Genomic DNA, 12493 nt, shown 5'->3' on the forward strand with positions numbered 1-12493 from the left:
GTTCCTCAGAAAATTGGACATTGAACTGCCTGAGGATCCAGCTATACCTCTCTTGGGCATATACCCAAAAAATGCCCCAACGTATAAAAAAGACACGTGCTCCACTATGTTCATAGCAGCCTTATTTATAATAGCCAGAAGCTGGAAAGAACTCAGATGCCCTTCAACAGAGGAATGGATACAGAAAATGTGGTACATCTACACAATGGAATATAACTCAGCTATCAAAAACAATGACTTTATGAAATTCGTAGGCAAATTGTCGGAACTGGACAATATCATCCTGAGTGAGCTAACCCAATCAGAGAAAAACACACATGGTATGCACTCATTGATAAGTGGCTATTAGCCCAAATTTTTGAATTACCCTAGATGCCTAGAACAAATGAAACTCAAGACGGATGATCAAAATGTGAATGCTTCCCTCCTTCTTTAAAAGGGGAACAAGAATACCCTTGGTAGGGAATAGAAAGGCAAAGATTAAAACAGAAACATAAGGAACACCCATTCAGAGCCTGCCCCGCATATGGCCCATACATATACAGCCATCCAATTAGACAAGATGGATGAAGCACAGAAGTGCAGGCCGACAGGAGCCGGATGTAGATCTCTCCTGAGAGACACAGCCAGAATACAGCAAACACAGAGGCGAATGCCAGCAGCAAACCACTGAACTGAGAATAGGACTCCCGTTGAAGGAATCAGAGAAAGAACTGGAAGAGCTTGAAGGGGCTTGAGACCCCTTATGAACAACAATGCCAAGCAACCAGAGCTTCCAGGGACTAAGCCACTACCTAAAGACTATACATGGACTGACCCTGGACTCTGACCTCATAGGTCGCAATGAATATCCTAGTAATAGCATCAGTGGTAGGGGAAGCCCTGGGTCCTGCTAAGACTGAACCCCCAGTGAACTAGATTGTTGGGGGGAGGGCGACGATGGGGGGAGGATGGGGAGGGGAACACCCATAGGGAAGGGGAGGAGGGAGGGGGATGTTTGCCTGGAGACTGGGAAAGGGAATAACACTCGAAATGTATATAAGAAATACTCAAGTTAATAAAAAAAATAAAATAAAATATCTTTCTACATATTTGACCCATCCTTTTGAATAAGCACTTTCTCAAATTTTATACTACCATGTTCTACTAGTTTTCTTTCAAAGCTTTTAGCTTCTTTTCTCTGTTTACTCCATTCTTTATGAAAGTCAGCCATCACAAAGGTTTTGAAAAATAACTTTCATTCTGTATACTCTCATATCTGCTTTTACAGCATAGAACTTCTGTTTCTGGTAACTTGACTTATATAACAAGAGGAATAATTTACTGTAGTTAAATAATTCACAACTATCCCAGAAGTAATATAACATGGTATGATGCAATTACACCTTTGTCATAATTCCCTCTCCCTTTCCTGATTAAGGTAACGAAAACATAAGTTGTGAATTTGAAAACCTGGTAGTTCATCTCAAGTCAATGCTATGTCAAGTTCTCCCACACTCCTTGCCTTCCTCTCCAGCTACATCATTATAACTTCTGCCCTAGTGGGAGAAACATTACTTCCAACTTTGATGGAATTATCTACTAATTATTCAACAGAGAGTGATTTTTTAATTGGATGGTTTTTGTATTTACATTTCAAATGTTATCCCCTTTCTAAGTTACCCCCTCTCCCATTTCCCCTCCCCCTGCTTCTATGAGGATGCTCCCCCTACCACACACCTACTCCCACCTCAACACCCTGGCATTCCCCCACACTAAGGAAAAATGCCTTCCCAAGACCAAGGTCTTCTTCTCCTACTGATGCCAGAAAATACCATCCTCTGCTACAAATGATGCTGGAGCCATGGGTACCCCCATGAGTACTCTTTGGTTGATGGTTTAGTCCCTGGGAGTTCTGGGAGGTCTGCTTGGTTGATGTTGTTTTTCTTCCTATGGGGTTGCAACCTCTTCAGATCCTTCAGTCCTTTCTTTAATTCCTCCACAGGGGTCCCCATGCTCAGTCAGATGGATAGCTGTAAACATCTTTTTTTTCATCTTTATTAACTTGTGTATTTCTTATTTACATTTCGATTGTTATTCCCTTTCCCGGTTTCCAGGTGAACATCCCCCTAACCCCTCCTCCTCCCCCTCTAGATGGTTGTTCCCCTCCCTATCCTCACCCCATTACCATCCTCCCCCCAACAATCACATTCCCTGGGGGTTCAGTCTTGGCAGGACCAAGAGCTTCCCCTTCCATTGGTGCTCTTATTAGGCTATTCATTGCTACCTATGAGGTCAGAGTCCAGGGTCAGTCCATGTATAGTCTTGGGGTAGTGGCTTAGTCCCTGGAAGCTCTGGTTGGTTGGCATTGTTGTTCATATGGGGTTTCAATCCCCTTCAAGCTCTTTCAGTCCTTTCTCTGATTCCTTCAACGGGGGTTCCGTTCTCAGTTCAGGGTTTAATGATGGCATTCGCCTATTTATTTGATGTATTTTGGCTGTGTCTCTCAGGAGAGATCTACATCCGGTTCTTGTCAACCTGCACTTCTTTGCTTCATTCATCTTATCTCTTTGGTGGCTATATATGTATGGACCACATGTGGGGCAGGCTCTGAATGGGTGTTCCTTCTTCCTCTGTTCTAAACTTTGCCTCCTTATTCCCTCTCAAGGGTATTCTTGTTCCCCTTTTAAAGGAGTGAAGCATCTGCATTTTGGTCATCCTTCTAGAGTTTCATGTGTTCTGTGCATCTAGGGAATTATCAATGAGTGCATACCATGTGTCGTTTTCTGTGATTGGGATACCTCACTCAGGATGATATTTTCCAGTTCCATCCATTTGCCTATGATTTCGTAAAGTCATTGTTTTTGATAGCTGTGTAGTAATCCATTGTGTAGATGTACCACATTTTCTGTATCCATTCCTCTGTTGAAGGGAGGGCATCTGGGTTCTTTCCAGCTTCTGGCTATTATAAATAAGGCTGCTATGAACAGAGGGGAGCATGTGTCTTTGTTATATGTTGGGGCATCTTTTGGGTATAGGCTCAAGAGAGGTATAGCTGGGTCCTCAGGTAGTTCAATGTCCAATTTTCTGAGGAACTTCCAGACTGATTTCCAGAATGGTTGTACCAGTCTGCAATCCCAACAACAGTGGAGGAGTGTGCCTCTTTCTCCACATCCTCGCCAGCATCTGCTGTCACCCGAGTTTTTGATCTTAGCCATTCACACTGGTGTGAGGTGAAATCTCAGGGTTGTTTTGATTTGCATTTCCCTTATGACTAAAGATGTTGAACATTTCTTTAGGTGTTTCTCAGCCATTTGGCATTCCTCAGCTGTAAATTATTTGTTTAGTTCTGAACCCCATTTTTAATAGGGTTATTTGTCTCCCTGCGGTCTAACTTCTTGAGTTCTTTGTATATTTTGGATATAAGGCCTCTATCTGTTGTAGGATTAGTAAAGATCTTTTCCCAATCTGTTGGTTGCCATTTTGTCCTAACCACAGTGTCCTTTGCCTTACAGAAGCTTTGCAGTTTTATGAGATCCCATTTGTCGATTCTTGATCTTAGAGCATAAGCCATTGGTGTTTTGTTTAGGAAATTTTTATCCAGTGCCCATGTGTTTGAGATGCTGCCCTAGTTTTTCTTCTATTAGGTTGAGTGTATCAGGTTTGATGTGGAGGTCCTTGGTCCACATGGACTTAAGCTTTGTACAGGGTGATAAGCATGGATCGATCTGCATTCTTCTACATGTTGACCTCCAGTTGAACCAGCACCATTTGCTAAAAATGCTATCTTTTTTCCATTTGATGGTTTTGGCTCCTTTGTCAAAATTCAAGTGCCCATAGGTGTGTGGGTTCATTTCTGGGTCTTCAATTCTATTTCACTGGTCTATCTGTCTGTCTCTGTACCAATACCATGCAGTTTTTATCACTATTGCTCTGCAATACTGCTTGAGTTCAGGGATAGTGATTCCCCCTGAAGTCCTCTTATTTTTGAGAATAGTTTTAGCTATCCTGGGCTTTTTGTTATTCCAGATGAATTTGCAAATTGTTTTGTCTAGCTCTTTGAAGAATTGGATTGGTATTTTGATGGGGATTGCATTGAATCTGTAGATAGCTTTTGGTAAAATGGCCATTTTTACTACATTAATCCTGCCAATCCATGAGCATGGGAGATCTTTCCATCTTCTGAGGTCTTCTTCAATTTCTTTCTTCAGAGTCTTGAAGTTCTTATTGTACAGATCTTTTACTTGCTTGGTTAAAGTCACACTGAGGTACTTTATATTATTTGGGTCTATTATGAAGGGTGTCGTTTCCCTAATTTCTTTCGTGGCTTGTTTCTCTTTTGTGTAGAGGAAGGCTACTGATTTATTTGAGTTAATTTTATACCCAGCCACTTTGCTGAAGTTGTTCGTCAGCTTTAGTAGTTCTCTGGTGGAACTTTTGGGATCACTTAAATATAATATCATATCATCTGCAAATAGTGATACTTTGACTTCTTCTTTTCCGATCTGTATCCCCTTGATCTCCTTTTGTTGTCTGATTGCTCTGGGTAGAACTTCGAGAACTGTATTGAATAAGTAGGGAGAGAGTGGGCAGCCTTGTCTAGTCCCTGATTTTAGTGGGATTGCTTCAAGTTTCTCTCCATTTAGTTTAATGTTAGCAACTGGTTTGCTGTATATGGCTTTTACTATGTTTAGGTATGGGGCTTGACATCCTATTCTTTCCAGGACTTTTATCATGAAGGGGTGTTGAAGTTTGTCAAATACTTTTCAGCATCTAATGAAATGATCATGTGGTTTTGTTCTTTCAGTTTGTTTATATAATGGATCATGTTGATGGTTTTCCATATATTAAACCATCCCTGCAAGCCTGGGATGAAGCCTACTTGATCATGGTGGATGATTATTTTGATGTGCTCTTGGATTCGGTTTGCCAGAAGTTTATTGAGTATTTTTGCGTCGATATTCATAAGGGAAATTGGTCTGAAGTTCTCTTTCTTTGTTGGGTCTTTGTGTGGTTTAGGTAATTGTGGATTCGTAGAAGGAATTCGGTAGTGTTCCATCTGTTTCAATTTTGTGGAATAGTTTGGATAGTATTGGTATGAGGTCTTCTATGAAGGTCTGATAGAATTCTGCACTAAACCCGTCTAGACCTGGGCTCTTTTTGGTTGGGAGACCTTTAATGACTGCTTCTATTTCCTTAGGAGTTGTGGGGTTGTTTAACTGGTTTATCTGTTCCTGATTTAAATTTGGTACCTGTTATCTGTCTAGGAAATTGTCCATTTCCTGCAGATCTTCATGTTTTGTTGAATATAGGCTTTTATCGTAAGATCTGATGATATTTTGAATTTCCTCTTAATCTGCAGTTACGTCTCCATTTTCATTTCTCATTTTGTTAGTTTGAACACACTCTCTGTGTCCTCTGGTTAGTCTGGCTAAGGGTTTATCTATCTTGTTGATTTTCTCAAAGAACCAACTTTTGGTTCTGTTGATTCTTTCTATGGTCCTTTTTGTTTCTACTTGGCTGATATCAGCTTTGAGTTTGAGTATTTCCTGTCTTCTACTCCTCCGTGGTGTATTTGCTTCTTTTTGTTCTAGAGCTTTTAGGTATGCTCTCAAGCTGCTGACATATGCTCTCTCCTGTTTCTTTCTGCAGGCACTCAGAGCTATGAGTTTTCCTCTTAGCACAGCTTTCACTGTGTCCCATAAGTTTGGGTATGTTGTACCTTCTTTTTCATTAAATTCTAAGAAGTCTTTAATTTCTTTCTTTTTTCTTCCTCTACCAGGTTATCGTTGAATAGAGCATTGTTCAACTTCCATGTATATGTGGGCGTTCTTTCCTTATTGTTATTGAAGACCAGCTTTAGGCCACGGTGGTCTGATAGCGCGCATGGGATTATTTCTATCTTTCTGTACCTGTTGAGGCCCGATTTTTGACCAATTATATGGTCAGTTTTGGAGAAAGTACCTTGAGGAGCTGAGAAGAAGGTATATCCTTTTGCTTTAGGATAGAATGTTCTATAAATATCTGTTAAGTCTATTTGGTTCATGACTTCTCTTAGTCTATCTACGTCTCTGTTTAATTTCTGTTTCCATGATCTGTCCATTGATGAGAGTGGTGTGTTGAAATCTCCTACTATTATTGTGTGAGGTGCAATGAGTATTTTGTGCTTTAGTAAGGTTTATTTTATGTATGTAGGTGCCCTTGTATTTGGGCCTAGATATTTAGGATTGAGAGTTCATCTTTGTGGATTTTTCTTTTCATGAATATGAAGTGTCCTTCCTTATTTTTTTGATGAATTTTAATTGAAAATTGATTTTATTTGATATTAGATCTTTGTCTCTGAGGTGTATTTCCTGTAGGCAGCAGAATGCAGGGTCCTCATTGTGTATCCAGTTTGTTAATCTATGTCTTTTTATTGGGGAGTTGAGACCATTGATGTTGAGAGATATTAAGGAATAGTGATTATTGCTTCCTGTTATATTCATATTCGGATGTGACATTATGTTTGTGTACTTTTCTTCTCTTTATTTTGTTCCAAGATGATTAGTTTCTTGCTTTTTCTAGGGTGTTGTTTGCCTCCTTATGTTGGGCTTTACCATTTATTATCCTTTGTAGTGCTGGATTTGTAGTAAGATATTGTGTAAATTTGGTTTTGTCATGGAATATCTTGGTTTCTCCATCTATGTTAATTGAGAGTTTTGCAGGATACAGTAACCTGGGCTGGCATTTTTGTTCTCTTAGGGTCTGTTTGACATCTGTCTAGGATCTTCTGGCTTTCATAGTCTTTGGCGAAAAGTCTGGTGTGATTCTGATAGGTCTGCCTTTATATGTTACTTGACCTTTTTCCCTTACTGCTTTTAATATTCTTTCTTTATTTTGTGCATTTGGTGTTTTGAGTATTATGTGACGGGAGGTGTTTCTTTTCTGGTCCAATCTATTTGGAGTTCTGTAGGCTTCTTGTATGCCTATGGGTATCTCTTTTTTTAGGTTAGGGAAGTTTTCTTCTATGATTTTGTTGAAGATATTTACTGGTCCTTTGAGCTGGGAGTCTTCACTCTCTTCTATACCTATTATTCTTAGGTTTGATCTTCTCATTGAGTCCTGTATTTCCCGTATGTTTTGGACCAGTAGCTTTTTCTGCTTTACATTATCTTTGACAGTTGAGTCAATGATTTCTATTCAATCTTCTACTCCTGAGATTCTCTCTTCTATCTCTTGTATTTATTCTGTTGGTGATGCTCGTATCTATGGCTCCTTGTCTCTTCTTTTGGTTTTCTATATACAGGGTTGTTTCCATGTGTTCTTTCTTGATTGCTTCTATTTCCATTTTTAATTCCTTCAACTGTTTGATTGTGTTTTCCTGGAATTCTTTCAGGGATTTTTGTGATTCCTCTCTGTAGGCTTCTACTTGTTTATTTATGTTTTCCTGCATTTCTCTAAGGGAGTTCTTCATGTCTTTCTTGAAGTCCTCCAGCATCATGATCCAATATGATTTTGAAACTAGATCATGCTTTTCTGGTATGTTTGGATATTCCGTGTTTGCTTTGGTGAGAGAATTGGGCTCCGATGATGCCATGTAGTCTCGGTTTCTATTGCTTGGGTTCCTGCACTTGCCTCTTGTCATCAGATTATCTTTAGTGTTACGTTGTGGCTAGACTGTCCTATAAGCCTTGTGTCAGGAGTGCTGTAGACCTGTTTTCCTGTTTTCTTTCAGCCAGTTATGGGGACAGAGTGTTCTGTTTTCGGGCATGTAGTTTTTCCTATCTACAGGTCTTCAGATGTTCCTGTGGGCCTGTGCCCTGAGTTCACCAGGCAGGTCGCTTCGAGCAGAAATGTTGGTCTTACCTGTGGTTCCGAGGCTCAAGTTTGCTTGTGGGGTGTTGCTTATGAGTTCTCTGCAGGGGCAGCAACCAGGAGGACTGGTGCCGCCCTCTCTGGGAGCCCCGGTGCACCAGAGTCTCAGATGGCATTTGGTGTTTTCCTCTGGAGTCAGAGATGTGGGCAGAGTGTAGTCTCTTCTGGTTTCCCAGGGGTGTCTGCCTCTTTGAAGGTTTAGCTCTCCCTCCAACGGGATTTGGGTGCAGAGAACTGTTTATCTCGTCTGTCTCTTCAGGTTCCGGTGGTGTCTCAGACACAGTGGACCTGCTGCTCCTGTGCCCTTATCCAAGGGAACCCAGAGGCTTTATTGACTTTTTGGAATTCTTAGGAAAGTGGATGGAACTAGAAACTATCATCCTGAGTGAGGTAACCCAGTTGCAAAAATACACATGATATACACTCACTGATGAGTGGATATTAGCCCAGAGAGTAACTTTTATGTTTAGAGTTTACTCACTAAACCTTTTCCTGATTATAATAACGTATTCTAGGTCATAATCAGTTTGGGAAGAACCCATTACCTTTACACAGAAACATTTATTCTTCCCTGCATCCTATAAATAAAAGTGATACGAATAGCCTTTGTAACCTGTTGCTGGTCCATCTGTGCACATTCATTTTTGTGGCATAGTGTCCTTTGCTTCATTGCTGCACTTCGAGTAAGCTGTACCTCTGAGAACTGTATAATTAGCACTTACTGGTGCAGGCTCTGCTTTCTTCCTTTCCTGTGTAGCGATTTTCCTAGCACACCCTGATACCTTGTTTCTGCTGTTTTCTGATAAAATTTAAACCTCATCTCTGAAGATAGCTTCTTTGTACTAATTGGCTTCTGTTTATAGGTGAATCCCACCGCCCTTTACTATGTGCATGAAACCTTCCTGGTGTTTAGTGTTTAACACAAGCAATTATTATAGATGTTCTCTGAGTTCAAAGTGATTTCCTTGAAGACTTGCGAGTGAATAAGAGACTCTATGGACAGTTTCCTTTATAAGTAAATTTCAGGAAAGTTATTCAAGGTGGCAATTAATGTAAGGCATTTATTTAATTCTAGTCATTCACAGCATAGTCAAGTTGCAGCTTGTATTTAGCTGTGAAATGGTAACAGAACATAGTCTGTAAGATGGTTTACTCACTGTTATGGGAAGTTGCACCATGAGCTTATCTATTAATTATAATTTCTCACTTCAGATTTACTGCTGCTGAGAACCCCAGGTAGGTGGGCTTAAAGCCAACATGCATTGCATTCCTTTCATGGCCACTGATGACAGAGTGGATAATCAAGTGTGTCTTCTGCATAAAGCAGTATTAAAAATTCAATTTTATTGATAGCAAGTGTTACTGAATGTTATATTAAAATTGTTGTATTCTGGTAATAGTAATTAAATGTCTGCCTTGCTTTTATAACAAGCTTTATAATTTGTTTTTTTAATAACAAAGAATGTGATCTGAAGGTGAAACTGGACTCAGCAAGACAATAATTTTATTTTTATTCTTTTCCAAAGAAACAGCTATTAAAACATGTAAACAGCATGGACATTAAAAGATTCAAGTGCCATTCAGCTGAAAGTATGTTGTCTAATTTAGTTTGTTTCTATAGTCTTTAGTAGGGCAAAAATATTTGGAATTACCTATTCCAAATACAGTTGATTATGAGTGAACCATATGTTGTAAAAGTCCTAGGAACTTGGTGCGCATTTTCCTCAGCTTCCCTCTAATATTTCTATCCTATAGGATATCATTTCATCAACAGGAATTCTATAAACATTCGATCATATTGTTTATTTTCTGTGAGCATATACTATTTACAAATTTCATCTAATAGAGTATTAAATCATCATGCATTTTAATAATTTTGGGTTCCACTCAAGGTATATTTTAAAAAGTATATTTAAAAGGTATATTTTTAAAAAGGGAAAATTCATCAATATGACATCTCAATTCTCAGCATTGATCAACCAAATGCAAGAATTATACTTGTAAAAGAAGCATTACTAAAGCTTGACTCACACATTGAATACCACATTTTAACTGTGGGAGAATTCAACACCCTACTCTCACCTATGGAAAGGTCATCCAGAAAGAAACTAAACAGAGAAATAATGGAACAGATGTTATGACTCTAAAGGACTTAACAGCTATTCTTAGAATATTTCACCCAAACACAAAAGAATATAAATTCTTCTCAGGACCTCATGGAGTCTTCTCCAAAACTGATCATATGCTTCATCATAAAGCAAGTCTTAGCGGCAGATAGGAGAAAATTGAATAATGCACTGTGTCCTGTCAAACCACCCTGTTTTAAGGCAGTATTTTAACAAGAGAAAGCTTATAATCTTGGAAACTGAACAACTGTCTACTGAATGACCACTGGGTCAAAACAGAAGTAAAGAAGTAAATTAAAGATTTTTTAGAATTCAATAAATGTGAGTGCACAACATAACCAAACTTATGGGATGAATGGAAGTGCTGTTAATAGGAAACTCATAGCACTAAGTGCCATCCTAACAAAATTAGAGAGATCTCATATTAGCAACTCAAAGGCACACTTAAAAAAAAACTAGAACAAAAAGAATCAAACACACCGAAGAGGAGTAGACAATAGGAAATTATCAAACTCAGAGCTGAAATCAATAAAATAGAAATAGAAGAACAATACAAACATAAAAAAAAGAGTCAGTTCTCTGAGAAAATCAGCAAGATAGACAAATTTTATCCAAACTAAACAAAGGGCAAAGAGAGAGATATAAAAATTAACAAAATCAGAAAGGAAAGGGGAAACATAACAACAGACAATGAAGAAATCCAGACTTTTCAGCATCTCATGAGATGATCATTTTTTTTCTTATGGTTTGTTTATATGATGGATTATATTGATAGATTTTCATATGTCAAACCTTATCCATGCATCTCTGGAATGAAGCCACTCTATCATACCAGATGATCTATTTGATGTGTTCAAGATCAGATAAACAATTTAAATAAAACTGTATAGTCTAAGGAAATAGTAGCAGTCATTAAAAATCTCTCAATCACTAACAGCCCAGAGCCAAAAGTTTTTAGCACAGAGTTTTACCAGACTTTCTAGAAGAGCTTATAACAATACTCCCCAAATTATTCCATAAAATAGAAACAGTAGGAACAGTGCCAAATTCATTTTATTGGACCACAATCAACTTGATCCCTAAACAATACAGACTCAACAAATAAAGAGAATTTATTCCATTCTCCCTTATGAACACTGATGTAAAAACACTCAATAATATACTAACAAACCAAATCTAAGAACACATCAAATAGATCATCTGCTATGATGAAGTGGTTTCATTCCAGCGATGTAGGGATGGTTTGACATATGAAAATTTGTCAACATAATTTATCATATAAACAAACTAAAAGAAAAAAATCACACGCAATCATCCCATGAGATGCTGAAAAATCTTTGGCAAAAGTCCAACACCTCTTCACAATAAAAGTCAAGACCAAGAATACAAGGGACATACCTAAACATAACAAAGGTAATATAGAGCTAGCTTATAGCCATCCTCAAACTGAATAGAGAAATTCTAAGCAATTCCACTAACACCACAAACAAGACAAGGCTGCTCATTCTCTCCATATCTATTCAGTATAGTACTTTTTAATTTGTTTGTTTGTTTGTTTATTTTTACATTCCAGATTTTATTCCCCTCCCGATCCACCATCAAAGAGTTCCACATGCCATACCTTCTTCCCCCGCCCCCGTACTCTCCCATCCCCCTACCCCACTCCACCCCTTGCTCCACCAGGATGTTTCCACTCCACCCCACCCCACCAGACCTCTAAACTTACTGGGGCCTCCACTATCTTGAGGGTTATGTGAATCTCTTTGACTGAACCCAGACCTGGGAGTCCTCTGCTGTATATGTGTTGGAGGCCTCACCTCAGCTGGTGTATGCTACTTGGTTGATGATCCAATATCTAAGAGATCTCATGGGTCCAGGTTAATTGAGACTGTTCATCCTCCTACAGGGATGTCCTCCTCCTTAGCTTCTTCCAGCTTTTCCCTAATTCAACCAGAGTGGTCAGCAGCTTCTGTTCCTTGGTTGGGTGCAAATATCTGCATCTGACTCTTTCACCTGCTTGTTGAGTCATTTGGAGAGCAATCATGGTAAGTCCCTTTTTGTGAACGCCCCACAGCTTCAGTAATGGTGTCAGGTCTTGGAGCCTCCCCTTGAGTTGGATCTCACTTTGGGTCTGTTGCTGAACCTTCTTTTCCTCAGGTTCTTCTCCCTTTCCATCCCTGCATTTCTTTCAGACAAGAAGAACTATGGCTCAGAGCTTTGGCTGTGAGATAGCAACCCCATCCCTCACTTGATTCCCTGCCTTTCTGCTGGAGGTGGATTCAATAAGTTCCCTCTCCCCACTGCAGGGTCTTTCATCTACCACTCTGCCCCTTTGAGTCCTAAGAGTCTCTCACTTTCCAGGTCTCAGGTACATTCTAGAGAGTCCTCCCAACCTCCTTTCTCCTGAGGTTGCCTGTTTCCATTCCTTTTGCTGGCCTACAGGGCTTCAGTCCTTTCCCACCACCCAGTATCAGATCATGGTCCCCCTAACCCCTACCACCAGCCCCATCCTCTTTTCTTCTCCTGTCCCTCCT

This window comes from Rattus norvegicus, chromosome 2 (genome assembly GCF_036323735.1).
Source record: "Rattus norvegicus strain BN/NHsdMcwi chromosome 2, GRCr8, whole genome shotgun sequence".
NCBI lineage: Eukaryota > Metazoa > Chordata > Mammalia > Rodentia > Muridae > Rattus > Rattus norvegicus.